Source organism: Dasypus novemcinctus, chromosome 3 (genome assembly GCF_030445035.2).
Source record: "Dasypus novemcinctus isolate mDasNov1 chromosome 3, mDasNov1.1.hap2, whole genome shotgun sequence".
Classification (NCBI taxonomy): domain Eukaryota; kingdom Metazoa; phylum Chordata; class Mammalia; order Cingulata; family Dasypodidae; genus Dasypus; species Dasypus novemcinctus.
Window position 1 is genome coordinate 79,013,972 of NC_080675.1, and position 25,786 is coordinate 79,039,757.

At 40.9% G+C, this 25,786-nt stretch overlaps 1 pseudogene; it reads left to right on the forward strand.

The window, feature by feature from the left end:
• Positions 1 to 13,221: 13,221 nt before the first annotated feature.
• On the forward strand, positions 13,222 to 25,782 carry LOC101424978 (putative deoxyribonuclease TATDN2; annotated as a pseudogene).
• The last annotated feature ends 4 nt before the right edge of the window (positions 25,783 to 25,786 follow it).

The window sequence follows — 25,786 nt, forward strand, 5'->3', positions numbered from 1 at the left end:
GTTCAAATGCACAAGAGACTTTGACAATGTTAAAGTCTATGTTTTGTCATTCATACATCTTTTGAACACTTTTAATGCAATGTGTTAAGTGAACTTTTAGTACTTTGCTTTTTATTTTTACATTTTTTCTATGAAGATGTTAATTACACAGATATTTTAGTAGTGGAGGAAAAAATCTTTTTTTTTCTATTTTTAAAATGAAAACTAAAGACTTCTAATGGAGTTAAGGTAACTTTTTACTACCACCACTTGCATATGCACATTGAAGTGACTTTTAGACAGGTTTTATTGTTACAAAGTTATTTTTTGCTATTAATATTTAGATTTTTAATTAATAGTGGCTTTTTGAATTAGCCATTTAAATGTTTTAATTTGGAAGATGCTTTTACAAATTTTTTATACTTAAACACAATTTTATAGACTGGTTAATTTGCCTTAGGTTATAATTGGCAACCACTGGATTTTACTTTATGCATTCAGGAGAGGGCAGATTTACATTTTTTTAACTTAATTTTATGAAACACAAATTTATAGCCTTTATTTTATTTTTTAAATTTTTTTATTACCTTCAGAAAATATGAGGTCCCCAAATACCTCCCACCCCCCTCACCCCACTCCTCCCCCCATAGCAACAATCTCCTCCATCATCACGAGACATTCATTGCACTTGGTGAATACATCTCTGAGCACCGCTTCATCTCATGGTCAATGGTCCACATCATAGCCCACATTCTCCCACATTCCATCCAGTGGGTCATGGGAGGACATACAATGTCCACTACTTGTCCCTGCAGCACCACCCAGGACAACTCCAAGTCCCAAAAACGCCTCCACATCTCATCTCTTCCTCCCATTCCCCACACCCAGCAGCCACCATGGCCACTTTCTCCACACCAATGCCACATTTTCTTCGATTACTAATGACAGTAGTTCATGAATAGAATATCAGTAAGTCCACTCTAATCCATATTCTATTCCTCCATCCTGTGGACCTTGGATTGGTTGTGTCCACTCCACGTCTATATCAAGAGAGGGCTTAGATTCCACATGGATGCTGGATGCAATCCTCCTGCTTTCGGTTGCAGGCATTCTTGGCTCTGTGGTGTGGTGGTTGACCTTCTTCAACTCCATGTTGGCTGAGTGGGGTAAGTCCAATAAACCAGAGTGTAGGAGCTGAAGTCTGTTGAGGCTCAGGGTCTGGCTATCATATGGTCAGTCCAGAGATTCAGATCCTCTGGGTATGTATTAAACCCCACCTTTGTTATTTTAAAGATTTAATACATACAATGCTAACCTATTAACCTGGTATTTTACAAACCAAAGAGACAACACTTAAGCCAAATAAGTTGAAATTGTTATTGCTTAAACAAAGAATTTTTTTTTCCTATAAAACAAGTTTAACTGTAAAACAATAATTGAAAGATTTCCCTGAAGGCTCTCTTTTGCTGGCTTTTCCAGATTAGGAGTTCGTGGTTTCCCCCTTTTGTGGCCTTTTAATTAATGGCATATAACCAAAATGTTTCCAAAGCTATGATACAATTTTTTTCTGTTGTTTTTAGACTTGCAATAACCGTAAGTAAAGGCAAACCCAGTTTATAATTACAATCACAATGGTTGAAGTCTAGGAGTAGGTGAACTTAGTTACAAAATAACCATAATTAAAGATAAGTTTAAGTTATAATTGCTATTATTATAGTAAGCACTAGATAAACTTGAAGTAGTCATAAACAAAGGTAAATTAGTTTAAGATTACTATTACAATAGCTGAAATTTAGGCTATATTTACTGCACTGTAATAATTTCAATTATAAATATATATATGTGTATATATATATATAAAGGTACTTATACAATGATTTTAACTCTTAGTTTTTAGAAAGTTTTTACTTAAAATTAATTTGGATACCTTTATTTATTAATTATGCAATTAAAATAATTTTATTAGTAACAATTTTGTGCAGTTTTTCCCCCTTTTTCAGCAATTAAATAAATTTCACTCATGTGTTATGCATTAAAGTTACTAGCAAGACAGTATTGCATTCAAAGATTCATTTCCAGGTTACCTTTCACCGTCCCACCTTGTGACAAGTGAACTCTAAATTCGATTATTTAGGCATAAGGAAACTGACAAAGTTAAATAGATTTTAAAGTTGAACACAAAATTAACTACAGATTAAAACAAAAGAATTTTATTCTTTTAGTATTTTAAGGAGCGCTTTGATTTTAATTGATGGCCCATGAGGTTTTTCTTGGGATTATCTGATTCTGGATATCATATGAATGACCCCAAGCTGACTGGGAGACCCTAAATCAAAGCACCTGAGAAGTCTGTCCTGGGAAATATTTGGCTGCTCTCTGAGTGGATGGGCCTGAGGAATGGGGGCCATTAAGTGATTAGAGGTTCATTGTTCTAGCAAACAGGCTTTGGGGCCTGAGGCAATAGCTTCCTTGTTAGACAAAGGCATTTTATGTTCACAGTTTTAAAAACATTCTAAAGCATTCTGACACAAACCTGCAAAGAGAAATTTAGTAGCAAGAAGTAGAAAGGTAAAACACAGGTAAAGGTAAATTATGCAAAGGTATCCTGGCCTGTGACCACTGTGGGGAAAGGAACTTCTACTACATTCATTTTGGCCCCGCCTGGCGCCTTCCTCTTTCATTTTCTCAGGTAGCTGGGTATGGTCAGATAGGAATGCAGCTTGCAAAGGCATGGACCTGCTGGGAGGGGTAAGTCCTGGGCTCTCCACCATTGCCATGCATCCCCCTAGGAGAAGGCAATGGCAGGCAAACCCTAGAACAAAGAATAGCTGCTAAAATGGCTTGAAGAAACTTGCAGGGCCTGGCATTCTCTGGGGGACCTCTGTCTTGGCAGGGCCACGATTTAAGCCACTATTCTATGACCCAGTCATCCTGACTGGGCCCAGATTTAACAAGCGTGGGCATGCAGCATGGATATGGATGTGCAGAATTCCCAAGCCCTGGCAGGGGAAGGGCTCCAGCTCAACCAAAGTTCACCATTTCACACAATTTAATACTATTATCTGGAGGCATGAAAACATACACTGGTATCGAATAAACTGACAAACACTTAAGAGCCACTGCACACAGACAGAAACACAATTTGACTCATAATTTTTGTTTTTCTGATATGGCCATTTTTGAGCTACAACTTGTTAATTATTGCAACTTTAGGAAGGGGGAACTTCTAACACCAAACTTTTAACAGGACTTTTTGCCTACCCTTGCTGTTTACAAAACAAACTCATTTGCAATCCAGCACCAAAACAAAGACTTATTTCTGGCTAAACTTTTCCACTGTTTAACTCATATTCAGACCAAGCTTTATTACAAAAAACAATCCATTTTTCTGTAACCAAGATTTTCCAAATCCAGACCAACTTTTCAGGATGCATTAGGACTTAAACCCATCAATGTCCTTTTCCACTATAATCAAATCTATCTAAGTAAAGGCAGAACCAGATGCTAACCCGCAGTTAGCTAAACTAAAATATCAGGCTTTTTTCCTTCTCTTTCAGATCTGGAGAAGGTGGCCTCCCCCCAAATTTTTGGAGGTCTTCTTTGGGAGCTGATCAGGCTCCCTTTCTAATGTTTAGAGTTAGGTTTTCCTGACACTATGCCTCTGGGAGAGGGTCTTACCTGTTGGTGTGTGGAGTTTCTTTTTGCTACATTCTCAGGGCCCCTTTTGAACCCTCTGGTGCCTCTGGTTTTTCCAGGAGGGCTCTGGTGGACTCCACAACCTTTCTCTGGACTAAGGGAGTCCAGGGGTGTCCAGGGTTGGGGTTCACCTGAGCCCTCCCAGCTTCCCTGGAGACATCCAGGAGGAGAAATCAACTGCTGCTGTCTTTGGCCCTCTTAGCATATCCCAGACAAGCCCCCAGATGTTGTGGAGAGAGAGGAGTTGGGTGTACGCAGTATTGAAGGCCAGGACACAAGAAGCTGAGAAGGAAGATTTATTACAACTGGCCTGACTTGGCATACTCCTGTCCTAATAAAAACTGAGCCCAAAATAGGATTTTTGGGTTCCTTTTATACAGAGGATGTAGGGGTGGAGAGTCAAACAGTGCTTATATGCAAAAGGACTTTTTGTTAGTTTCTTAGAGTTTCAAGTGTTTTATCTGAGTATATATACTCTCCAGGTAAGCTTAAATTAACACATATCCTCCATATTTCAGGTAAGTTTGAATTAACACATACCTTCCACATTCCAGGTAAGCTTGAATTAGCACATTTAACTTACACACACAGCCCAGGTTATTTATGAAGAAACACACAGCCCCCACACACAGCCCATATCAACATGGCAACCCCTCTCTAAACTTCTGTCAGCTTCTCCCATTCTGCAGTACTGCCATTGTGGCTATCACCCCCAATTATCAGGGGTAGTTGAACTCACCAATTGCTTGATTAAGACACAGCTAGGAAAACTTACTGAAGAATTTTTCCATTTTCCCTCCCCTGGGTTAAAGTTCCCCTTCATCCTCATGAATTTATGGGGATGCCCTATTGACTCACCAACTTTTCCCCTGGGAGATAGTTACTGGCAGACCCAAGCCCTTATTCCCCTAATCACAAACTGCCGAAGTTAGCTCCTCACTGGCTACTTACTGCCAAAAACGCTCACAAACTCTTTCTGAACTCCACAAATCTGTTTCTGAGTCTCTCTCTACAGATTTCCCCAATTCTCCACTACCTGTGCAACCAGAGATGGGTGTATTGGAAATGGCATCTTCAGAAACATGGACTTGAGCTCCCACTGCTACAAAGCTTACAGGAATCAACTCCTGGATTCACCTATAGCACCCAAAACCAGCCCTGTCACATTAGAAGACCACTGAAAGCACCTAAGACCTGACCCTGTGGATCTGCTGGGTCCAGAAGCAGCCAGCATCTGATGCAGACAGCTCTCCCAAGTCTCTGGGCATGAGCTGAGTACCCTTAAAATTCCTTTTGTCTCTTTTCTTAACTAATGAATAGTTATCCCCCAAGAGCAAGAATGCCCTGACTAGCCCCCTAGGAACCCTTGTTAACTCTGTTATCTTCTATTTGCCGTAGTTAATTCCACCACCTTTATATAGACTGTAACAAACATTGTCTTCTTTAGCCCCATTGTCTAAATAAAATGATCCTTACACTGGTTTTTTTTGTTTGTTTGTTTATTCCCTCATGGACCCTCAGATTTTGCCTTCCTATGCAATACTACTCTAGGGCCTATAGCATTTCCTTGCCTGCTCACTGACCCAGATCCTAGTGGACAAAGCACAACTGACTCTGTAATATACCCCAACTTCCACTCTTAAAACTTTACCCCTTCCATGCAAAATAAAAGGGGCATCAGTTTAATTCTTGCTGGGATAGGGCTCAGACTCATACTTTTAGTCCCCTGGATAGGTTTTGGATACCAAAAACACGTCATCCTCAACCTCAGTGCCACCCTTGAAGCAGCAGCTCAAGAAACAGGGCAAGCCCTGCAAGGACTAACTACCTTTCAATTTTCTCACAGCCATACTATGGACAATCTATTAGTTAGATTACCTACTGGCAGAAGAAGGAGGTGTCTGTGCTGTTGCCAACACATCCTGTTGTATGTGGACCAATACCACTGGACAAGTCAAGACCAACATCCAGGAAATCTTCAAGCAAGACAAATGGATTCACAGCGTAAACCAGCAACCAAGAAACACATGGTAATAATTAAGGGGTTTTTACCTAACACCTCTGGTTGTATTCCCTAGCCTCCCTGCTGATCATGCTAATCATCATCCTTCTCCTCGGATCTGTTTTCATCCGCATCATGCTCAGTGCCTCAAAGCCACCATACTTTTTATCCTGTCACATGTAGCTTTAGAGTCTCAATCTGTAGAGCCCCAAACTAGTCATACTTTGGTCTTCAGAGAGTCAAAGGATTCCCTAGACCTAAAGAAGGGAATGTGAGATTAGAATGATAAATGAATTTAATGACCATCTTGATTTGCTTGAACTTCCATTTTATCTAGGAAGATAAAGAAGAAACAGAGGTTAACTGAAGGAAGCTAACATAACAATAATCCTTAGTGGTGCTGATAAAAATAATATTAAAAAACCCTGCCCCAGCCTGGGAGGAAGAACTGTAATAAAAATTCAAGCTAACACCAGAAAAATTTGCTGGGCTTCACCAAAGGACCGTAATCTAACATCAACATCCTGGTTGCTAACTAACAACCTGGGACATCCTACCTGAATACCACATCACCCCATCCCACACCACCTGTAATCCCATAGTTCACAAAGCTCACATACCCATCGTCCTCACACCTCCCCATTTTCCCCCACCTTCCCTATGTTTCAAGGAGCCATATAAGTTTGTCCAGCTCAACCTTTTGAGCAGAAATCGCTTTTGGTGCTGCTTCTGCATAAATGCAACTTTAGCTCAAAAAACTTGCTCTGCACCTCTTTTTAAAGTCAGTTTTATTTTCAGTACAACAGCATGCAAGCACAGATGAGTAAGGTAATCCGAGAGATGGAAATTCTAAGAAAGAATCAAAAAGAAATCCTAGAAATAAAAACACTGTAACAGAAATGAAGAATGCCTTTGATGAACTCATAGGTAGAATGGACACAGCCAAGGGGGAAAAGTACATTGTGTTTATAGCCATTACATAGTGAATTGCACCCAAATATTTGAAGAGGTCACAAAGAAGTCAGTCATGTCATTGACATATGAATGAACTTCTGATACACAACTACATTGTTTCGCATTTGTCATTAATGTAACCAAAAATATTAACAACCACTAATATCAGAAAGAATCTCATTCATCAATTACATAAGGGACTTTGTTGAATTGGATACCAATCATACATTTACTCTTAGTCTGATTTTGTGACACTATTGTCAGTGAAATAATTTTTAAAACTGATACTGGGGAAGCGGACTTGGCCCAGTGGTTAGGGCATCTGTCTACCACATGGGAGGTCCACAGTTCAAACCCCAGGCCTCCTTGATCCGTGTAGAGCTGGCCCATGCGCAGTGCTGATGCGCGTGCAAGGAGTGCCCTGCCATGCAGGATGTCCCCCACATAGGGAAGCCCCATGTGCAAGGAGTGTGCCCTGTAAGGAGAGCCGCCCAGCACAAAAGAAAGTCTAGCCTGCCCAGGAGTGGCGCTACACACACGGAGAGCTGACACAACAAGATGACACAACAAAAAGAAACAGATTCCCGTGCCTCTGACAACAGAAGCAGACAAAGAAGAAGACACAGCAAACAGACACAGAGAACAGACAACAGGGGGAAAGGGGGGGAAGGGGAGAGAAATAAATAAATAAATAAATCTTTAAAAAAAAAACAACTGATAGTGGGTTTTGTAAGAAGTAGCAAATCACACTAAAGTTATAGGTATTGGCTAAAAAAACAAGGTAAGTATTTTAACATGAAATACATTTTATTTCCAAAATAACATACCACTGCTCTTATCTCTCATGTACTCTTAGTTCTATAGTGAGCAGTATATTTAAAGCTCACCAGTCTTTATTTTGACGGCTCTCTAGTCATTGTGGTTGGCTGAGCTCATTCTCTTGTAGATTCCTCATGTAGGGCTTGTGGGAACAATAGTCTCTAAATTCTTGATTGTTGACAACTTGTATCCTTTAACTCTGAAAGTCAATTTTGCTGAATATAAAATCCTTGCCTTATGCTTTCTTTCCTTGAGCATCTTAAATTATTACTCCATTTTTTTTTTCTGTTACAAAGCTGTCTGTTGGAAAGTGTAAAGATAACCTAGTTTCCTTTTCCTTATAAATCACGTGCTCTTTTTTTCTCTAGGTGCTGCAATGCTTTTTTCTTTTTCTTTAACATTCAGTAATTTTACTAAAATATGTCTTGCTATTGGCCATTCTGGATCAATATTCTCTGTTACGCTTTCTATACATAATTTCAAATATTTTTGTTATTTCAGGAAAACATTTTTAATTATAGTTTTTAGTGTTTACTCTGTTCCTTTACTTTGGTTTTCTTCTTCAGGGACCCCATAATCCATATAATCAATCTTCTTTGTCTATTTTCAACATTTAATACTTCCTCTTGAATCCTTTTAAGTTCTTCCCACATTTATTTATTTATTTTTTTATATTTTAAACATCCCTCTTTTTCACTTTCTATTTCTTTTAAGGCATTAAGTGTTGAGTTTATTCACTCTTGTGTTTCTTCTAGTTTAGTCTTCACTTTTGAAATAATTTTTTTATTTCTAATTATTTGCTGAGGTTCTATCACCCCATTTCTGAGTTTTTCTAACTCTGAATATAGTTTGTTCTTTCATGTCTTATAATATTTTCTTAATAGATTTTAGTTATTTTGAAATAGTAGGTCAGTTATCTACTTTGCAGATATGTCTTTCTGGTATCGGGATGTTATTCTATTTCTTGTTCTCCTTTTTTAAAATAATAAGTTTGTATGGGATTTGACCTTGATAGTGTTTGGTTGCTTATTTTTATGTTAAAATTGTTTTCTTGAGCTTTTAGAATGAGACAGGGACAGGAAAGCTTTTCTAACATCACAGAGTTCCCTCTAGTTGTTTTCATTTTGTTTTGTGTATTGTTCAATAATTTGGTGGCTTGCTTTCTGAGCTTTCTTGGTTCTGTTTTCTCCTTCTCTTTCATTTAAACTTTTTCTTTCCTGTATCTCTGGCATCTCTATCCTGCTCAATTTTTATTTTACTCCCACTCATTTCTTTTCAGTGTGAGGCCCTGACCCAAAAGAAGGCCCTGGCAGGTCAGCTTTGAACTTTCATAGAAGCTAGACTTCCCCATCTCCTTCATTCCTTCTTACTTGCCCTCACTTGGTATTGGAGAGAGCAAAGCCCCTCCCAGTTTCAGCTTTTCTCAAATTGGCTGTACTTGGTTCCCAGTAGAATCTATTGGTTACTTTAGGGTTCTGCTTTTCCCTATTGCTTCCTTATTCCTCCTGCAGAAATACCATTTGTGTTTTGTCCCTGATGGTGGCTTAGTCCCATCCACCGTAGTTTGTTGTCTAGCAGGAAACTTTTCTTTTAGTTTTATTGTAATGGAGTGCATGAGTTTTTTGTTTGCTATATAGTTTACTATCTAGTTTCTCTGTTTTTATGTGGAAAATCAGAGAGATTGAAAAACTACGCTGCTGTCATTATTATCATCTCCCCCAGAATTCATCTAGAATAAATTTTTGTATAATAGTAGAGGTTCAATCTCCATATTTTCCCATAGTGGATAACTATTTTCCCAAAACCATTTATTGAAAAGTCCACTCTTTCCTCCTTGCTCTGCAATCCTCTGTCATATATCAAGTGTCAGCAGATGCATTAGTGTGATGATTATGCTTTGGAGCTCTCTATTCTTTCCATTGGTCTGCTCATCTATTCCTGTGCCAACACCTCATTGTTTTAATTATTAAATTTCCAGACATATGATAAAGAGAGTCCCCTCATTTCATTCTTCTTTTGAAGTGTTTGGCTATTCTTGGCCCTTTGTTCTTCCATACATTTCCAAATCAGTTTCTCAAGTTCCTTGAAAAACCCTGTTAGAATTTCATTTGAATTGCATCAAAACTATCCCACAATTGGAATTTATAGTTATGATATTTAATCTTCTTATCCATAACATGGTGTATTAGTCAGCCAAAAAGGGATGCTGATGCAAATCTGTTGGCTTTTATAAAAGGTTTTTATTTGGGTAGAAGCTTACATTTACAAGGCCCTAAAGAGTCCAACTCAAGGTACCAAAAGAGGTTTTTTCCTCATCAAATGTCTGTTGCCATGTGTTGAAGCAACACGCTGCCAAGATCTGTGAGTATTCTGCCTTCCTCTTTCCTCTTCAGTCTCCATGGTCCCAGCTTCTTCTGATCTCAGATGTAGGCTGGCATAAGGCTCGACTCTCAGAGCTTCTTAGCTGCTCTCTTCTCGTCACAAAGTCAGCTGCAAATGTCTCATCTCTCCCTGGGGATCCAGCGTCAAAACCAAGTCTCTCCTCTGCTGTGTCTTTTTCTGTGTATCTACATCTCTATTCTGATTGAGCATCTGTTTATACAGCCAACCAAGGGGGTGGGGACTGTATTAGTCAGCCAAAGGGGTGCTGAAGCAAAATACCAGAAATCAGTTGGCTTTTATAAAGGGTATTTATTTGGAGTAAAAGTTTACAGTCACCAGGCCATAAAGAATAAATTTCTTCCCTCACTGAAGTCTGTTGCCACATGTGGGAGCAAGATGGTTGTGACGTCTGCGAGGGTTCAGGCTTCCTCTTTCTCTTAACACTCAGTGGCCCCAGCTTCTTCCAATATCAACTGTAGGCTGGGTTAAGTCTCATCTCTCTCCCGGGGCCTCTGCCATGTCTAATGGAGCCTTCACTCTTTCCTCTTGTATCTGCTTCTCTGTGTGTTTACTTCCCAGGCCTCCAGCATTTAAAAACTCCAACTAACTCCTCTGCTCTGTAGTTTTCTCTGTGAGCCAGTGCCCTACTGTGATGGCCCAATAAAAAGCCTTAATCATAATTTAATCAAGTAAAAATGAAACCTCTGAATCCAATACAATCTAATATGCCCAGGGGAACAAACCTGTTCACAAACATAATTCGATATCTATTTTTGGAATTCTTAATATCAAACTGCTACAGGGATTCAACCCTGTATGCCCTAATGATGTGGTTGAATCAAAGCCCTAAACTTGATTTAATCAAGTAAATGTACGCCTTTGAATTTAAGTCAAAGGGTATCATACCCAGAGGAAAAGACCAGTTTATATACATAATCAATATCTTTTTTGAATTCATAAATAATATCAAACTGCCATACATGGTATAGGAAACTTACGTTTTCTTTGATGACTTTTGAGAAAAACTTAAAATTTTTATAATAATCTTACCTTTTAGTTTGTTGTTGGGGTTCGATGAGCTAAAAGTGCCTGCACAGAACTTTTTAGGAGTAATGCTTCCACAACTTGTTGAATTGCCTTTTGTCTGTTATTTTATTTTTTAAATATGAAATAAAGTTTTAAAAATAAAAGAAATAATCTTACCTTTTGGTAAAGCTGTTGCAGTCCAGCTCCTGAAGGGCACGAGTCGGGGCAGCTGCAAGACCCAAAGGATGCCCTCAGCAAGGTGTCAAACAGGAGCTTTATTTATTGGGACTGAGGAACATAAGAGGTTTTTTTTCTGATGGCGGAAGTCCAGAGAATGAAGGTAGTGCTCGGCAAAGAGGCCGGAAAAGGAGGGGTAATATATAGGGTCTCAAAACAAACACGTTTCATAACAGTTACATAAATGGGGTCTATTGATATTACTCTAAGAAGAAGTTGTACAGCCTGGAGAATGGAGAATGTTATCATCTACCATCTGTATTGTTTCCATGTGAGAAGGTTTGTTAACATTTTAACTTGTGTCCTGGGACATGCAGGCACCTGCACACTGCGAGTTTTCCTTAGGGAGGGACTTACTGGACTCCCACAAAATCCTTTACTATCTTGCTAGTTAATTATATTTGTGAAGATTTTTAAAAATTATTTTATGCACAATTTTAATTATTTATTTGAAAAGGGGTAAGTTCAGATATCTAACTGTTGTGGAATTTAAGAGAAGTTCAATTATTTGAGTATAGAGAGGCCAGGACTCAGGAATGATTTTGAGAAGGAAAAATGGTTTATTGACGGCCGGCCGGACTCGGGAGCTTTCAGTTTGAATCCCGAGCCCCGAACAAGATTTTCAAACGTCTTTTATACAGAGAGGAAAGGCCAAATGGTCCTTTTGTTTCAGTTCTCAATAGGCTTCAATTAGCATATATCTCTTCCACATCTTAGGTAAGCTTTTAGCATGGACTCCAGACATTCTAGATAAGCCTTGGTTTTTGCATTTCCCCTAAATACTTAAAGTTTATAGCCCTTGCATTGTTAAACATTTCCTGGGACTGGAGCCGCTGTCACTGTCCCTAAGGGCAGGACTGCAGCCTCTTACCGTTCCACACCCACAAGTCAAACAACTTAGTTATCTCTGAAGAGACACAGAGCCTTCCACCCATAGCCCACATCATAACCAGCAATATTATTGAAAATAATTTTATGAAATAGAGCTCATAAATCCTGTTTAACATTTTTCCTCTTGGCAACCAACTGATATTTGGTATGATATATAGAAGTGAACATCCTGACTCCAATCTCTGAACAAAATCGTCTTAATTTGGATTAGCCCAGTAGAAAAGATTTGAAAACAAGTAATTTATTTGGAAAGTCAAAGTAGACAACTGAGGAAAGGAGACAAGGGTGTGAAACAACACAGGTCTCATACATTGCTAGATGAAATATAAATGGGAACCTTCAGTTTGTAAAAGAATGTTGATTTATCTTGTAAAGTTAAACTTTGATACAGAAATTCCACTCCTTGCTATATACCCAAGCGAAACTCTTGCCTGTGTTTACCAAGGCACATGTACATATGCACCAACTTTTATAACAAAAACTTGGAAATAACCTAAATGATCATGGACAAATGATGAACCCGCCATAGTATTTATAGCAGAGAAAAGGGATATCCTCTAGTTACATGCACCAACATCGATGAATCTTAGGTGCAATGTAGAGTAAATAAGGCAAGTCTCAGAAAACTATAAGACTTCATATTTTAGAAACTTCAAAAATGAGCAAACATTTTTTGTGTTACAGGCCCTGCCCTGCCCCGCCGCTCGCGGGCTGCAGGACTCAGGGCTCGTTCTGGAGGTCGGCAGCTGGAGCAAAGGCCGGCGCCGGCTGCAGGACTTGGGTGCGGCGCGAGCCGGCGGCCGGCACTGCTGGTCCGCGCTGCGCAGGCGCAGAGGGCCATAGCCTGGGCCTCCGCGCCAGCGACGCGAGGGGCGGCTCCTGAGCGGCGGCTGCGGCCGCTCCCAACCCTGGGCTGTCCGGGGGAGCAGGGCGGGCGGTCGCGCCCCGTCCGCTTGCGGGCTGGTGGGCCCGTGACGGCGCGGGCCTCCCGGCGGCCTAGGGCTCTCTGCTCCCAGCGCCAAGTGCAGCCCCTGAAGCACCTTGTAGTCTTTCGAAGCGCTTAGCTCTGCAGCAAAGGCTTTGTAATCCCAGAAGCGCTTTGACATCCGCAAAGTGGCTCCTTGCAAACGGGAGCCATTGGCAATCACGGAAGCACTGTGGGCTTGGAAACCCAACAGGAACCTTTAGTTTAATCTTGGATTGTTTTGACTTCTCCAAAGCGCTTTGGAATCACCCACCAAGTGGAAGGACTTTGGCATCATTGAAACACTGAGAACTGTGATGGGCAGTGGAAGGACGCGGAAAGGTTCCCATGGCGACTGAGCAGCCCAAGGTCAAGTACCACTGGAGCAGCACTTGGGAAGGGTGTCCCAGCTCACACAGATGCCTGCATAAGGCAGGTTATTATAGTGAAAGGGGAAGGCGGCTGGCCCCACCGACGACATGGCTGCAGGACCCTGCTGAGACCTTGGCCTCGACCTTGAGGACCCAGTTGGGACTCTACAGGGCAAGGGGAGGCCCTAGAGATTCCAAATAGGCCTCTCCATCGGCAAGGTAACCAATAACAGCTGGGACTCCTCCCCTTAGCATTAGCAATAATAATAGTTTAAAAAGTGACCACACGAACCAAAATTCCTCTCTCTGCCTAGAGGAGTCCGCACCAAATCTCGGTGTGTATTTCCATCCTTCTCTCCCATTTTTCAGCAAGTGCTGTTCTTTTCCCCGATTTCCCAATAAATTCTTTTTACTGGCCTAACTAAACTGGCGTGCTCTTAAGTTCTTTTATGCAACATAATCAAGAACCTAGAGGAACCCAACACTTCCCCGGCTTCACCAGGGAGCCCAGTGATGTGGCCCCTTGAGCCAGCCAGCTTATAGGTCTGTGTCCCATTCAGGAGGGGCCAGCAGCCCCAAGCACCTGAAAGCCCAGAAGGAGGACAATGACGAGGTTGTCCTGGGGCTCATCCAGGGGAAAGTCCTCCTCCTCCTGCTCCTCCTGCTCCCATTCCTCAGGCCCAGGTGTGGGTCAGGCTGCCTTCAAAGGCTGCCTGACTCAACTCTTTTGTGGGTGGGATCTCCTCTGTGCTCTGCCAGCCCCTCTCTAGAAGAAATGACTTCTGTAGAAGAGGAACCCTGCAACCTTACGTTTGATTCCAAAGACATTTCCCGTAACTCCTCGAACTCCGAATCTGCAGCTGAAGCTGAGGGTCAGAATGATACAACTAAAGAACCAAACAACGTCCTGAGAAGGAGAAAGAATAGACTTGGAGACCGAGACTCTGCAGTGATCTCCCTTAAGGCTATCCAGGGCATTCTGGGAAAATCAATGCCAAAAAGGGAGAGGATGTCACCAGGACAAAACCGAGCACAGGAGAGGTCCCAGCGGTGGAGAAAGACCAGCCATGAATATCATGGTCTCTGCTTCTGAGGAGAAAGCTTCAGTCCCAGAGGTCAGGGCAGAGGAGGAAAAGATTGTGATAGAGAAGAGCAGCGTCTGTGATAGGAGACTGATTATAGACTCTCAGGAGAAACCTAGTGAGGAGCCACTTGGTGGCCGGAGGACAGTCATTGAAAAAAGAGCTCCACCCATGGAATTTTTGGATGTTGGTGATTCTCATTCAGAAATCCAAAAGACTCGAGAAAGCGAGGTGGCTGATCTAATGTGGATGAGATCTCCACTGTCAGATTCTCTCAGGAGGACCGTCTCAATGAACCTATCAGTAGTTTCAGAGCTTTCTCTCTTCAGCACTGACTATGTCATGTCCCTGCCTCATTTGTACAGTAGTCCTTGGTGTGACTATGCTAGCTATTGGACCAACAGTCCCAAACCTTCTGGTTACCCTTCCATGGGCAGCAGCAACAACACATCCCAGGCCGGGAGAAGCAGCCGGAGCTTCTAATAATCTATAATAATATAGATTATTATAATAATATAGATTCTAATAATCTATAATAATATAGATTATTCCCCCAACTCTATAATGAGCTCCCAAAGCAGGACCAGAGACCTGGAGATGACAGAGGAAGGTAGATCCCAGAATTCTTGTTTATTTCATTTCTCCAGAAGTTCAGAAGAAAGGGGGAAGGAGAAAAGAACATTCCAAGAGGAAGTGCCACCACGTCCTTGTAGAGAATACACCTCTGGCTCAACATACATCTCTCTGCCAAGGAGCCGCCAGGAATCACACCTAGAGGCAGGTTTCATTGATACCTATTGTCACTTGGACATGTTTGTATTCCAAGTTGTCTTTCAAAGGGAACTTTACCAAGTTCAGAAAAATCTATAGCAGTTTTTTTCCCTAAGAAATTTCAGGGCTGTATCTCTGACTTCTGTGATCCTCGGACACTGACAGATTACCTGTGGGAGGGTCTATTGAAAGAGGATCTATCTGACTTGAGAGGCATTTGGCTGCCACCCTCATTTTGTACTTTACTACAGCAAGAGTCAAGAAGGAAATCTTTTTCAAGCCTTGAGGCACCCCAAGGCTGTGGCATTTGGTGAAAAGGGCTTGGATTACTCTTACATGTCCACCACGCTTGTCAGGAAACAGCACAAGGTATTTGAGAGACAGGTCACTAAGGAAACCCTTGGGATCCACTGCCAAAAAGCTGATGAAGATCACTTGGGCATCATGAAAAAAATTTGTGCTCTCTGACTACAAGATCCATAGGCATTGTTTCACTGGCAGCCACCCTGTCATCAAGGCCCTATTGAAGCGCTTTCCCTACATGTCTGTGGACTTCACAGTAGTCCTGACTTATTCTTCCAAGTGGGAGGCACAGGACACTCTAAAGCAAATCCTGCTGGAGTGAATCATCGTGGAAACAGACTCCCCTATTTCCTTCCTTGGCAGGCAGTGCAAAGCCTACCCTTTAGGGGGTAGTCCAAGGAAGTGTGGGACCCTGCTTATTCAGAGCCCCCCATGACTAGAACTCTCCTTGCACCTGCAGATTCCCAAAAGCCTCTGCCAATATGCCCACCTGGGCCTGGCCTTGCACACAGCCAAAAAAAAAAAAAAAAGTGTGTTATATAATATATAGATATATATAAAGAGAGATTATGTCTTTTAAAAGAATGACAGGCTCTCACTGCCTAGAGGAGCCCACATCTAATGCCTTGGGTGCATAATTCCGTTCTTTTTCTCCCATTTCTCAAAAAACTCTTCTTACTGGCCTAACTAAAAAAAAAAAAAAAAGCCAATAAAGCAGAGGGTAGAATGAAAGAGAAAATAAAAGTAGATATAGGTATTTCTTGTAGAGTCAGTGTAGGTTGTTGGTGCATTCTAGGAATTTGTCTATTTCATCTAGGTTGTCTATTTTCTTGGCATACAGTTTCTCATAATATTCTCTTATGATACTTTTTCTTTCTGCGGAACCAGTTGTAAATTCCCCCCTTTCATTTATGATTGAATTTATTTGCATCTTCTCTCTTTAATTTTTGTTAGTCTAGCTAGAGGTTTGTCAATTTTATTGATCTTCTCAAAGAACCAGCTTTTCATTTTTGTTGATTTTCTCTATTGTTTTTTTTTCTCCATTTCATTTATTTCTGCTCTAATCTTTACTGTTTCTTTCCTTCTGCTTCCTTTGGGAATGGTTTGGTGTTCATTTTCCAGTTTCTCTAGTTGTCCAGTTAAATTTTTGACTTTAGCTCTTTCTTCTTTTTTCATGTACATGTTTAAGGCTATAAATTTCCCTCTCAAGACTGCCTTCACTGTATCCCATAAGTTTTGATAAGTTGTGTTCTTATTTTCATTTGTCTCTATACTAACTTCACTTGCAATTTCTTCTTTGACCCACTGATTATTTAGGAGTGTGTTGTTTAGCCTCCACACATTTGCAAAATTACCTATTTTCTGTCTATTATTGATTTCCAGTTTTGTTCCATTATGATTTTGGGAAGGTGCTTTGTATAATTTCATTCACTTTATATTTCTTGAGAGCTGCATTGTGCCCTAACATGTGGTCTATCTGGAGAAAGATCTATGGGCACTTGAGAAGAATGTATAACCCACTGAGTTTGGATACGACATTCTGTATAAGTCTGCTAGGTCTAACTCATTTATTACATTGTTCATGTTCTCTGTTTCCTTGTTGATCCTGTCTAGGTGTTCTGTCTAATGATATGAGTAGTGTGTTGAAGTTTCCAACTATTATTGTAGAGATGTCCATTTCCCCCTTCCGTTTTGCTATAGCTTGTCTCATATATTTTTGGACACCCTGGTTAAGTGCACAGATATTTATGACTGTTATTTCTTACTGGTGGATTGTCCCTTTTATTAATATATAATGGCCTTCTGTATATCTTATAACTTTTTTTAAAAGATTTATTTTATTTCTTTCTTTCCACCCTCCTTGTTGTTTGCACTCACTGTGTCTGTTCATCTGCCTTATATCTTTTTAGGGGGCACCAGGAGTCGAACTCTGCTCCCTGTTTAGTTGTGTCTCTAATTGTTTTTCCTCCTCACATCTCTTGTTGTATCATCTTGTCACATCAGCTCACCACATCTGCCCATTTCATGTCAGCTCACTGTCTTCTTTAGAGGGCACCAGGAACCTCTGCTTCCCACTTGGTTGTATCTCTTATTATGTTCCCTCTTCTTGTGTCTCTTGTTGTATCAGCTTGCTGTATCTGCCCATCATGCCAGCCTGCTGTCTTCTTTAGGAAGCACCAGGATCCAAACCAGTGACTCTCATGTGGTAGACAGGAACCCAATTGCCCAAGCCATGTCCACTTCATTCTTATAACTTTTTAATGTCTGTTTTGTCTGATATTAGTATAGTTACCCCTGCTCTTTTTTGGTTACTATTTGTTTGGAGTATCTTTTTCCAACCTTTCACTTTCAGTCACTTTGTATCCCTGGGTCTAAGGTGAGTCTTTTGTAAGTAGCATATGGCTGACTCATGTTTTTTAATCCATCCTGTCAGCCTATATCTTTTGATTAGGGAGTTTAATCTGTTCACATTCAACAATATGACTGTAAATGCATTCTTTACTTCCACCATTTTATTCTTTGGTTTTCATATGTTATATCATATTTTCATCTGTCTTTTTACTCTTTTGGTTATCCTTTCTACTTTTTTTTCTTCTATACTCTCCTCCAAGCCTCTCTCTCTGTCTTTTTCTTTCAGGCTCTAATGCTTCCTTTAATATTTCTTGCAAAGTTGGGTTCTTTTTTTACAAACTCTTTTAGTTTCTGTTTGTTTGTGAATATTTTATACTCACCTTCATATTTGAAGGACAATTTTCCTGGATAAAGAATTCTCAGGGGAGCAGGTGTAGCTCAGTGGCTGAGCGCCTGCTTCCCACGTACAAGGTCCTGGGTTCAATCTCTGTTACCTCCTAAAAAAAAAAAAACAAAACAAAAAACCAAAATACAAAAAAAAAAAGAATTCTCAGCTAGCAATTTTTCTCTTTCAATATCCCAATTGTATCATACTACTGTCTTATCACCTCCATGGTTTCTTTTTTTTTTTTTTTTTTTTTTTTTTTTTTAAAGATTTATTTATTTATTTAATTCCCCCCACTCCCCTGGTTGTCTGTTCTTGGTGTCTATTTGCTGCATCTTGTTTCTTTGTCCGCTTCTGTTGTCATCAGCGGCACAGGAAGTGTGGGCGGCGCCATTCCCGGGCAGGCTGCTCTTTCTTTTCACGCTGGGCGGCTTTCCTCACAGGCGCACTCCTTACGCGTGGGGCTCCCCTACACGGGGGACACCCTTGCATGGCACGGCACTCCTTGCGTGCATCAGCACTGCGCATGGCCAGCTCCACACGGGTCAAGGGGGTCCGGGGTTTGAACCGCGGACCTCCCATATGGTAGACGGACGCCCTAACCACTGGGCCAAAGTCCGTTTCCCTCCCTCCATGGTTTCTAATGAGAAATCTGTACCAAGTCTTACTGGGCATCCCTTGTATGTGATGGTTTGCTTCTTTCTTGCTTCTCTCAGAATTTTCTCTTTATCTTTGACATTTGACATTCTAAGTAGTATGTGTCTTGGAGTAGGTCTATTAGGACTTTTTCTGATTGGGGTATGCCACCCTTCTTGGACATGTAAGTTCATTTCTTTTTTGAGAGTTGGGAAATTTTCAGCTATTATTTCCTCAAATACTCTTTTTGCCCACTTTACCTTCTCTTCTCCTGGAACTCCTATGACACACATGTTGTTGCATTTCATGTTGTCATTCAATTCCCTGAGCCCTTGCTCAATATTTTCCATTCTTTTCTCTCTGTGGTCTTTTCTCTCTTCAATTTCAGTTGTTTTGTCTTTGGTATCACTTACTCTTTCTTTTTTAATAAGATGTATTTATTTCTTCATTTCTCCCCCCACCCCACCCCCCATTGTCTGCTCTCTTTGTCCTCTCTGTCTGCTTGTATTTTCATTAGGCGGCTCTGTGAACCAATCCAGGGTCAGCACTCACTTGGGCCAGCTCACCTTGTGGGCCAGCTTGCCTTCATCAGGAGGCTCTGGGCATCAAACCCTGGACCTCCTATATGGTAGACATGAGCACAACTGCTTGAGCCACATTCGTTTCCCCACTTATTCTTTCTTCTATCATTTCAAGTCTGCTGTTGTATGCCTGTAATTTTCCCCTCTCCCTGCCCCCAAGATGTCTCCCTAGTCTTTCTGCTCATTGTCAGCTCACTGTTTCTGCTCACTGTGTCTGCTCATTTACTGCCCAATGTCTCTGCTTGTTGTATCTGCTTATTGTCTCTGCTTCTTGTGTCTACTCATTGTCTGCTCATTGGGTCTGCTTGTTGTCTGCCTATCTTCTTTAGGAGGCACTGGGAACTGAACCTGGGACATTCCATGTGGGATGTGGGTGCCTAACTACTTGAGCCACATCCGCTCATTGCTTGTCATGTCTGCTCATTGTATCAGCTCATTGTGTCAGCTTGTTGCAGCTGCTCATCTTCTTTAGGAGGCACTGGGACCTCCCATGTGGGAGGTGGATGCCCAACTGCTTGAGCCATATTCGCTCCCCTAATGTGTTTTTTATCTCACCTGTTGTGTCTTTCATTCCCATGAGCTCTGTTACCTTTCTATTCAGGATTTCAAATTCTTCTTTGTGCTCACTCAATGTCTTCTTGATATCATTTATCTCTAACCATGTTGTCTTTCAACTAATTAATTTGATTTTGGAAATTTGTATGCATCTCATTAATTAGTTGCCTCAAGTCCTGCATCTCTTCTGGGGCTTTTTTTTCTTTAAGAGTTTCATGGTATTTATTACTCTTTCAACTTTTCTGTAGATATAACATTTTTATAATAAAAAATTGGGATTAAAAAATAGCAAAAGAATTGTTTTAATGAAGAAAATACCTTATATTTCTTTAGGTATTATACTGTGATAATATCAAAGTGATTTGCCCCCTGTTGTTACAGGCAGTAGCCAAATCCTCAGGGCTGCATTAGCTGCCGGGTCCCACGCCGAGGTACGCGGAGTACAACACCTCAGCCTCCGCGTAGGCGCCCTTCTGGAAGCGACCATGGGCGAGGGCCAGGGTGGGCTGTCGCGCTCTGGCGGCCGCTCCATGGTGGCCCGAGCCTGCGGTGGAGGGCCTTCTGGGGCTTTGATATTCCTTTTCTTGGGCCTGTCTTTCATTTTCTTAGTATGGCTTATAATTTTTTTGCTGATGTCTAGGCATCTGATTAGGATAGTATGTTTACTCAAGTACTCAATTTCTGTCTCTTTCATGGGGATTTAGTGGTATGAGGCTGTGTATTACTGCTGTTCTTTGATTCTTGGTTCAAACTGGGTCTTTAGGATTGTTCCTAGTTTTGCTCAAATATGGGTCCTGCACCAGCTTAGCATGTTATAGAAACCAGTTTCAAACCCCCTATCAAGGGTCTTTGGGAGCGGGGGAAGTTGTAAAGGCCAGGAAAGTCCTCTCTTACTTAATTTTCTCACATGCACTTTCTTAGTCTTCCAGCAGATGGCCTCTTTGGCAGCCCTCTCAGTTCAATGCCTGGTCAGAGTATGTTTGCTGCAATTTAGGCCTGATGGATGTAATGGAGGTTCCTTCCTGGAGGCTAAGAGCCTTATAATTCAAACTTTCTCAGAGAGAGGAAAGTAAACTTTCTCTGCTTTCCTGGAAGCTCCCTTCCTTTTCGCTGGTAGGAAATAATTCCATTCCCCTCAGCATCCTCAGCAATCAGAGGGAGATTTGGCGGGTCTGATCACTTTAGTTCTGGAATTCTTTAGTCCGGACCTGGCCCCCCAGGCAAAAAATGGCACAGTTCCACCCAGCCTGGAAGGGCTCTTGGGACATAGCAGACCAGGTTTGTGCGTCAAAAGCTGAGTTAGCCTTAGGCTGTGTCCCACTCTCTCCCCTTTCCTGGGGCTGTGGGTCCCTGGAGCCCCTTTGTCTGTAGCTGGCCCAGAGGGCTGACAATTCAAAAGTGTGTTTAGTGTGCAGGGAGAATGCCGGCAGTAGCAGCTGCTGGTTTTAACTCACAGTTTTGCAGTCGCAATTCTTTTCCTTTCTCCCTTCTTTTCTGGGCAGTGTCCAGCCTTTGCCTGGTATCCTAAACCCTAGAAGACTTTTTTCCCAGGCTGTTTCACCCTGTCCTCTAGCTATTTTTCTGGGAGAGAATAGAGTCTCATACCTTTCTAGTCTGTCATTTTCCTGGCTAAAATCTTTTAAATTTTTGTTTTAAAGTTTTTTATGCCTTTATTATAAGGGTAAATATTGTTTCAAGATACTTTTGATTAGATACATGTGTGTGTGTGTACACGTCCCGGTTAAAAAATTTTTTAAATGCTGCCCTAGGTCACTCAAAAGGTGTCTTGGCCCTGGTTCTCCTCTGCAGCTTCATCTTTTCCCTTTTGTGTTATAAATTAGACCATTTTAAAACTACATGCTCCTTGACTATGTCATCTAATTAATCTGTGTTCATATGTGGATCTTTCTGAATACTAGAGGAACAATTGAGTTAATAGTTGGAATTAGATGAGATAAAAGTGCCTAGACAGAACTTTTTAGGAGTAATGCTTCCATAACTTGTTGAGCTGCCTTTTTCAGTTATGTTTTTGAATTTGAAATAAAATTATTAAAAAACAAACAAATAAGCTTTTATTTCTGCCCTCCATTCAGAACTGTGTGATGGGGGTTGGAAAGGAGCCAAGGGAAAAATCCAGGGAGTTTCCTGCCTCCCTCAGATTTTACCACACAGGGCCATCTCTCACGCACTTGTTCATGCTGTCAGCTAGGAACTGCTGCTGGTTTTATTAGATGGCCTTCTTGTCCCTTCTCAGACACTGCAGGAGTTTGGAAATTGAGACAGGAAATCATGGGGAATCAAGAAAGATTAGAAATGCCTTTACTCTTTGGAAAAACAGTTTAAAGACAAATAGTCTAGACCCCTGGGTCAAAGTGTCCTGGAGTTGTAACATTTAAAAACTCACAGTGCCCTCTGCTGGCAAGTTGGTGTTAACCAAAACAGTAGTCAATAATTAAAAATTAATGTAAACTTCATTGGAACATATAAAGTTTAGGCTTGTGATCATACTAGGGAATTATATAAATACATTTACTATCATGTTCTCCAACTGATAAAAAGGCCCATAAGTTAAAATAGCTCTGTATTACACAGAATCTATAGTTAAAATATATTCTTTTTTAAAAAATACAAACTTTTAAATATAAAAATAAATCTGGGAAGCAGATGTGGCTCAACTGATAGATAGTCTGCCTACCATATGGGAGGGTCCAGGGTTCGATACCCAGGGCCTCCTGACCCATGTAGTGAGCTGGCCCACGTGCAGAGCTGCCACGCGCAAGGAGTGCTGTGCCACTCAGGGGCACCCCGCATGGGGGTTGCCCCATGCACAAGGAGTGTGCCCTGCAAGGAGAGCCACCCCGCATGAAAAAAGCACAGCCTGCCTAGGAGTGGTGCCACACACATGGAGAACTGATGCAGCAAGATGCAACAAAAAAGACAGTTTCCCAATGCCACCAAGGGTGCAAGCAGACAGAAGAATACACAGCAAGTGGACACAGAGAGCAGACAATGGGGGGGGGGGAGGGGGCAGGGAGGAAGGGGAGAGAAATAAAATAAATCTTTTAAAAAAAATAAATCTAAACACTTTGAAAATGAAATTTACTAGTTATTTATAGTTATTAAGAATAGTTGTGGGAAACGGACTTTGGCCCAGTGGTTAGGGCGTCCGTCTACCACATGGGAGGTCCGCGGTTCAAGCCCTGGGCCTCCTTGACCCATGTGGAGCTGGCCCATGCGCAGTGCTGATGTGCGCAAGGAGTGCCCTGCCACGCAGGGGTGTCCCCCGCGTAGGGGAGCCCCACGCGCAAGGAGTGCACCCATAAGGAGAGCCGCCCAGCGCGAAGGAGGGAGCAGCCTGCCGAGGAATGGCGCCGCCCACACTTCCCGTGCCGCTGACGACAACAGAAGCGGACAAAGAAACAAGACGCAGCAAAAAGACACAGAAAACAGACAACCGGGGGAGGGGAGGGGAGTTAAATAAATAAAAATTAAAAAAAATAAAAAAAAAAAAGAATAGTTGTGCTTATGAAAAAAATTGTTTTGGAAATTTTGTGTTATAAAAAGTGTCAGTATTTCTGGAATAAATGTATGTCATTTTTCTATGCTTCCAACTTAATGTTTCTCCCTGGTCAAAAAGAAAAAACTCTTTACTATCCTCTTTCAATTGTCATGTAAAATTTCTTTGCCTAAGAGAGGTGATCATGAAAAAGAATAAAAACCAAAATCTCAAAATCTGTGGAATTATAAAAAATTAAACTTGTATTTGCTGTGGTTAATAAAGTAGTTTATGAATACAGTACAACACGTTAAAAATAGAGTGAAATGGGAAGCGGACTTGGCCCAATGAATAGAGCATCTGCCTACCACATGGGAGGTCTGCAATTCAAACCCTGGGCCTCCTTGACCCGTGTGGAGCTGGCCCAAGTGCAGTGCTGATGCACACAAGGAGTGCTGTGCCATGCAGGGGTGTCCCCTGCGTAGGGGAGCCCCATGCGCAAGGAGTACACCCAGCAAGGAGAGCTGTCCAGCAGGAGAAAGAGTGCAGCCAGCCCAGGGGTGGTGCCACACACATGGAGAGCTGATGCAGCAAGATGACACAACTAAAAGAGATATAGATTACCAGGCCGCTGACAAGAATGGGAGCGGACATGGAAGAGCACACAGCGAGCAGACAACTGGGGGCGGAGGAGTGGGGATAAATAAATAAATAAATCTTTTTAAAAAATAGAGTGAAATAAAGTTAAGTGGAGGAACAAAATAACATCTTGAAAATTCATGTCATCTATATTAATAACTTCTGAACTGCATAATTATTCCTGTGCCAGCATGGTCCTAGGAAGATATTTAAAATGCCAGCATTATTTCTCTCTCAACAAAATTAAATGTTATTTTATGTACTAACACACTAATATACACAGGACATGTTTCTTTTAACCTTTATCTAGAAATATTGAAGAAATCCTATGCTTCCTAGTTTTCAAAGCTCCAATAATCTTGTGCCCATATATTGAGGTCACTAAAACTACACTACAACTTTGGGTGTAGCTAAATGGGCCAATGACAAATTTTTCTCTAAGAGAAGGATCTTTGAAACAATCCAATTCTAGATCTTTATATAAAAGATCAATGAAGTAATTAATTTTCCAATATGAACTAATATTTATTACTTAATAAATTTTCTATTTTAAATCATTAGTTGGGTTATTCTGGATTAATAAATATTCTAGAGACTCTTACTATAAATATATAGTTGTGTAAAAACACAATCATGTAACATTCTATTTTAAGAATTTTGAGGATAAAATTAGGGAAATGCAGAGCAAAAGTCCGCAACATGATGATTGATTTAATACAAAAAAATGAACTGTATATTTACTACTGATCCCTTCAAAGTCCTTTGATCTGAAGTAAAAGTTCTAATATTCCTTTTAATTATATACTTTGTTTCTATAGTAACTGTGAGGCATATAATCAGTTGCAATGTTTTTAAGCCTTTTTACATAGTGAATTCTTTTCAGTCAGTATGCAGTAACAAAAATATAATCCTCACTTAGAACTATATCTTCTTCCTGAATATGCCTTAATTAGCACGCAACAGGATTAAATGCAACTGCAGTTTCACTATAAGATTTTGAACAATTACAAGGGAAAATACAAATTCTTAACTAGGTACCTAAGTCCTGTAGGAATTCACTGCCACCTTCAGGCTTTAATCAAATTGTATTAGCACCACAGCTTTTACATTTCTAGAAAAGAGTCAGTAGTTCAGACATCTAACTCTGATTAATGTAGTAGAAATTTACATGATTGTGTTTTTGGAAGCAAAGTTCTATATAATTTAAGATTTAAGTACAAACATCTTTCATGAAATGTCCTTTCACCTTGTCTTCTTGTCTTTAATGATTCTTCTATAATGTATAATCAAAAATCAAAGCCTGTGATTTGTTATATCTGTCCTATAACTATAATTATATACTGAGAGCTCCCAGAAAAATTCCTGAATATACTTAAGTGGCATTAGACTAAATCTAATGAAAAACTCTTAAAGCAAAACTGTTTGTTTTAGTCAGCCAAAGGGGTACAGATGCAAAGTACAAAAAATCTGTTGACTTTTATAAAGAGTATTTATTTGAGGAAGAAGCTTACAGTCACAAGGCCATAAAGAGTAAGTTACTTCCCTCACCAGAGTCTGTTGCCATGTGTTGGAGCAAGATGGTCTTTGCGAAGGTTCAGCCTTCCTTTTCCTCTTAAGGCTCCATGGTCCCAGCTTCTGATCTCACCAGTAAACTGGCATAAGGCT